Below are 5,219 nucleotides of genomic sequence, written 5' to 3'. Positions count from 1 at the left end.
TTGGGAATGCTCAATTGTTACAGAGCATACTTGTCATTTGGAAGGTGTTGAGCAAACACACCGCAACATAACATCATCATTCATTGCCAACCATATGTATGGTTTTATCCTTGATAAGATGGACTACGAGCCAAAGCTAATCATCAGAAATATTGAAAAAATCATTCCATTACACAATCAGCTATGTGAAGGCATGGAGACCGAAGCAAAAGGTGTTCGAGATGAGGTTTGGCACATTCGAAGCATCGTATGATAACCTGCCTCTTATGTTAGAGAAAATTGTTGCTAGGAATCATGGCAGCGTATTTGCAATCCACCACCTCCCGACGACGTGTGCTGGGCCTATAATTCTACAGCGAGCCTTTTTTTGTCTTGGTGCTTGTGTCAAGGCATTTCAATATTGCCCCCTGTGCTACGCATCGACGGCACTTTCTTGACTGGAAAATACAAAGGAACCATACTTACTGCAATTGGGGTAGATTGTAACAATCAGATCGTTCCAGTCGCATTTGCTTTCGTTGAGAGCGAGAACATAGAGAGTTGGTATTGGTTCCTTGAAAGAGTGAAGCCGCACGTGGTCGCTGAACGTCCTGGTGTTTGCCTAATCAGTGATAGGCATTCAAGTTTGCTGCAAGCAATAGAGAGGCTGCAAAAGGGATATCGCTGAAGCCCTGCCATATGGCCTGATGTCAAGAATAGGTGGTGCATACGGCATATGGGTGCAAACTTCTATGAGCGATTCAAGAACCGGGACCTGATGAACCTGTTTAAGAGTCTTTGCGTTCAGAACCATCAGAGAAAGTTCAATGCTATATGGAAGATGCTTGATGAGATGACTGCTGAGAAAGTTCGGATTATGTGCCTAATGTGTGGTCCATATGAGTTCTCTCTTGTTACTGTTCCGTACTATTACTATGTGTTCGAACTATTGTTGTCCTTTTATGTCTAACTAATGTTCTCATGTGCACTCAATGCCTCACCCTCACGGCCACCTAGGTGCCTATTGGCCACCTGTACTGCCTATTGTAGCCTTTTCAGTTTGACGTGCCTTCGTAGCCTTTTTAGATCGATATGACTACACCTCTGTACGCTTTTCAGTCCGACGTAATAATTGCTTTACAGGCTTTTTCAGTTCGACATGACCACTCAATGCCTCAACCTCACGGTCACTTACAAATACACCTTCACGGCACCCATTCAACTCATACACACAACACAAAACCTCAGCCAAACAACAATGGCGGAGCCAGGAGAGAGGGGCCGTGGGCGTGGCCGAGCCCACTGCCGAGGAGGGAAGGGTGGAGGTCGTCGGAGTCGCAAGTTTCTCTGGGGTGCTGGTGCAGGCCCAGATATGTATGACCATCCACTAGATAACTTCCCGATAGAGGGAATAGAAGACTTTGTTGGAGGACGCAAGCTTAGGCCTTACAACGAAAGGAATGAGTCGTGGCCTCAGTGCAAATGTGGTCAGTCTTCTGTCATGCAGATGTTTGATGACTTCATCGATGGTGGCCGTCATTTCTTCAGATGCCCTTTTGGCTATGTGCGTGCTCCTATGGCTCACTACTCAATTTCTTACAAAAATAAATCCAACTTTATCTAACACTATTTCTCCTTGCAGAACTCCCATGGCATGGGAAACTGCCGCTTCACGAAGTGGGTAGATCCTCCGCACTACGACCACGTCCGAGAATACATCAACCACCTCAAGAACAAGATCCACGACCTCGAGTGCCACGTCAAGTCTCTGGAAGACGAGGCAGAGGCCAACGCAATGGTGGTTAGCCTCGAAGATTATCCCCAATGCCCTGACCCATTTTGCATGTGCCCATACCACCCGAAGCCATGTTGCCCCCCCCAACTCCCCGCCCTCTAGAGGTGCCGGCTACTATGATCCTGGAGGCCCATTGCAGTACTATTCCAACCAATTCGCATAGACAAATTGGCTGATGTTATTAGGTTCCCGGCTTTTTGAATTACCTAAGGCACTGCATTCCTGTGCCATCGGTCCTAGTAGTCATCGTTCCATTTCAGAAATGTAGTCTACTTCTGTTATTGGATATAACAATAAATAAACATGAACAGGGTGCATCTAAAGATAAAACTTGCTCCGGAACATGACAAAGGTAGATCTATCCATCTAGATCGGTTCTTGCTACACATGATAGAAAACCAATCTAAACATGCATGAATATTACCTAGGCTCTCCAAAGAAATCCATCTGCACGAATATATCTAATCTAAGACATATCAGGCAGGGTGTTCGGCACGCATTAAACCATTGGCAGGTCGCATGCACGTATTGCAGCGCACGTCGTGGATTGTAACGAACGGCTGGGTAACGTGTTCCGAACAGGTATAGATAAATGATCTATTAAGCATGAATGAACAAACAACAAAAAGTAGATTGCAAAAGTATGCATAGTAACTAGGATAAATAGCAGATCTTGCCATAAAAAATGCTTCAGTACAAGATCTACCAGGGTAAAACGCCGGAGTCATGATGCTTTAACGATAGAATCGTTAAAGCAGCATGACACTTACCTTGAGAGAAAACCCTAAGAGATTAGGGGTGGCCATGCGCCGAGTGTGTGTTGAAGACAACCGCTACTGAGGGAACGTTTGTCGTCAATCTTATTCATAGGGTTTGAGTACATATTTATAGTCCGGAGACTTGTTCTAGAAGCTAGCAAACCCTAACTTGAGTGAATGCTAAATCTCTAACTAACTAATGGATACATAGAACCCAATTGGCTCTTTCACACTGTTAAAATATAAACGAAATATTTAATGTATGTACATAGCAACCATGACCGAATAAAGAGGGTATGTACTTACTATTATGGTTTTCCAATCTGCACCTGCACCGGCTTTTTCTTTCTTGTAGCAATATGTTTCTGGCTCACTATTCATACGTAATTTGATGACAAAGAAAATGATAGGGTTGTGCCATAAATTATTCTCCAATCTAATAGCCAGCCGCATTAATAGTAATTTAGTTTAAATATTTTACCTTCTAATTGCTGAGTAGCATAGGAATATACTACGCCCCCACTAGTCCTGGCTTCATGTAGAATCCCTTGGCCTAATTTAGAGAACGTGTCACAAATTCACAAGAGTATTCGCGTAAGGATGCTAGTCCGGTTGGTCTGTCACTCCGGTGGCACCCTCCAGGTCCTGGGTTCGACTCCCATTGGGAGCGAATTTCGGGTCTGGGGTTAAAAAAACCCCCTCGCTAGCTCCGTGTGCCAAAACACTGGTGAACGGCCCGTTCCTGGCCTGTGGTAACGGAACCCAGGTGCGGTGACCCAGCCTTCGGGCGTGAGGCCCGAGCCGTGGCCGGCCCAGGTAACGGACCCCACAGTGACTGTTCCCAATGTCAGGGCAGGGTTGGGGTTCAGGGGTTTTCTCGATCGGGGAACGGAGAGCTTCTTCTTAGTTGAATACCGTGGGGGCGGTCTTTCCCCCACCGGTCGAGTTTTTCACAAGAGTAATAATAATAATAATAATAATAATAATAATAATAATAATAATAATAATAATAATAATAATAATAATAATAATTTGCTTAATTATTTTTCCAATTCTTAGTATTGATCAATAATTACCTTGGACTTTCGTGATATTAGAGGCATGAGGGACACCAGCAGTAGTGTGGTACCAATGAACGCGATGTTCATCCAGCAGGCGGTGTACCACAAAGACATCAGTATGATCCCTACCATAGAGCCACTATACGCTATGATAGAGACCGCAATCACCTCAAGGTAGCTGAAAGTTAATTCAAGATCATCTGATGGAAACAACAATTACACTTACAAATGGGTCTATACAACTAAAATGAAATCAACGTGATAAAGAAAACCCACCGGTTTTCAAAATTTCTATGGCATCATTTGTAGTTCAAACGTGTGATGAATCTAATTACACTTAGGAGCTGAATAAAAAGAAATACCCTGTTCAATTCCAAATACAAGATAACCACCTATTAGTTCCTGAAAGGGAGAGGTAGTAATAAATGTTTGAAAATCTAGATGAGGTACCCTTCTCCAAAATGTGAAACTTTTCCTGAAAATAATTTAGACAAAAACACCATCATCAGCAGGGGCAGAAAGTGGTGGAATTTCTTACTTATTACACGTTATAAGATAGTTTGGTAGGGGAACTAACCATAGAGTTCCATCCAGTAAGATGGTAACAATGTAGATATTATCAAGGAGCCTATCAAGAGGACACCCTTTACTGTCCACCACTGGGAGTGCCACGAGTTTCTACGGTCATTTACCTTTCTTGTGTACATTGTGGAGAAGAACATAACTGAGAAAAAGATCTGGTGGACATTTTGTTAAGGCCAACACAAAGAAATATAATGGAGATAATTAAAATGTTTCTTGGATTAAAGCTTTTCAGGATACGAAGGAGGTCAGACTTATTATTAAGACAACCTCCGCTGCTAGGCAGTCTCTGTTGCCTAGACATCCGTTGAGGCGCTGTCCCTCAAAGAATGTTATGTGGTTTTCTCGTACTGCCCATGCCGAGAGGTTGGCGAGCAGGAATAGGATAGCATAGAAGTAGCGGGCCACCATTGGGTTAGGACCCTGATAGAATCGATGGCAGCGTGAATCCTCTCTGCACATATTTTCACGACCACCATCCCTCTCAGCCCGCATCATGCCGGTGTCTACAATCTAACAGCATATAGCACATGAGAGGAGATGAAGAACAAAATGATTTTGCTAGTGCACAATCAACTTCAAATATTTTAGATTACTTTGCACTAAAATGTAATAAATGAAATCAACGAAAAACATTATGTAATTTAACCATGCATGAATTTCACTAGCTATTACATTTTACCATTTTCTATAGATGATGGAGTTGTAATCGATGGAAAGAGTCTATTCCAGCCCTGGTACATTATAATATAAAAACAAGTTGGATGCGAATTCATGGAGCAACCTTTCCTTTTAACACTAAGTGGAGAACCTCCTTATTACTATTTTTCTTCTAGTCGTTTTATCACAAATACCGCGAACCACCACATGCCATTGATAGATAGATTTGATAGGGGAAAGAGGACAAGAAATGTATAATAACATATGAAAAGTAAATTCAAATATAAAAGGTGTAGTTTCACAACAATTGAACATCCAGATAAAAATCTGATTACACTTCCATTCCTTTTCAATTAGACCCTTCAAAACAAGATCTCACTAATG

At 42.6% G+C, this 5,219-nt stretch overlaps 1 pseudogene; it reads right to left on the bottom strand.

Annotated features, from left to right (window-relative positions):
* Positions 1-3,043: 3,043 nt before the first annotated feature.
* On the bottom strand, positions 3,044-4,779 carry LOC120694351 (annotated as a pseudogene).
* Between the last annotated feature and the right edge of the window lie 440 nt (positions 4,780-5,219).

This window comes from Panicum virgatum, unplaced genomic scaffold (genome assembly GCF_016808335.1).
Source record: "Panicum virgatum strain AP13 unplaced genomic scaffold, P.virgatum_v5 scaffold_5128, whole genome shotgun sequence".
Taxonomy (NCBI): Eukaryota; Viridiplantae; Streptophyta; class Magnoliopsida; order Poales; family Poaceae; genus Panicum; species Panicum virgatum.
Note: the sequence above shows the minus strand (reverse complement) of the source record. Positions and strands in the feature narration are given on the sequence as shown.